This window comes from Sinocyclocheilus grahami, unplaced genomic scaffold, assembly GCF_001515645.1.
Source record: "Sinocyclocheilus grahami isolate Dianchi unplaced genomic scaffold, SAMN03320097.WGS_v1.1 scaffold613.1, whole genome shotgun sequence".
Classification (NCBI taxonomy): domain Eukaryota; kingdom Metazoa; phylum Chordata; class Actinopteri; order Cypriniformes; family Cyprinidae; genus Sinocyclocheilus; species Sinocyclocheilus grahami.
The window spans coordinates 993,847-994,438 of record NW_015505792.1 but is presented as its reverse complement, the minus strand read 5'-3'; the positions used below and the strand labels follow the sequence as shown (position 1 = coordinate 994,438).

General features: G+C 40.0%; 1 long non-coding RNA gene across 1 annotated transcript in view; it reads right to left on the bottom strand.

The window, feature by feature from the left end:
* Positions 1-592, bottom strand: part of LOC107557666 (uncharacterized) — an 8,401-nt gene that overhangs the window by 743 nt on the left and 7,066 nt on the right. The window lies entirely within an intron of this gene.

The following is a 592-nucleotide window of genomic DNA, read 5'->3' as shown; positions in this document are numbered from 1 at the left end:
GGACGCCTTCTTAAACGCAGCTGTCACACACACACACACACACACAGAGAGAGAGAGAGAGAGAGACGGCTGACAGCAGCAGTTGTCGTCTCATTCTCACTTTCTGTCTCTGTTAGGATGCAAATGCAGCACATCTGTGTGTGTGTGTGTGTCTGACAGTAGATTAACCTCTCATATTGTCTGGAGCTTCAGGGTGAGACGCACAGCGGGTCACATATGACACCGGACACAACAAACCCAAACCCCCTCCTGAGAGGAAAGACTGATCTATTACACCTGACATGCATTAATAATGTCTTTATATATATAATATATATACTGTATATATATAAATAGCTCAATATTTTTGTGGAAACCGGCATACATTCTATTTTTCAGGATTGTCACATTTGACCAATTTGATGCTTCCGTGATGAATAAAAGTATTTTCAATTCATATATATATATATATATATCCAGAATGCCTGTCTATAGCTCTCTGTCTCTGTCCATATAGTATATCTGCCTGTCTCTCACCGTCACATCATTTAATCTTGTAATGGTCTCCGTTCATTCATGATCTATTTATCCCTCTCTCTCTCTCTCTCTCTCT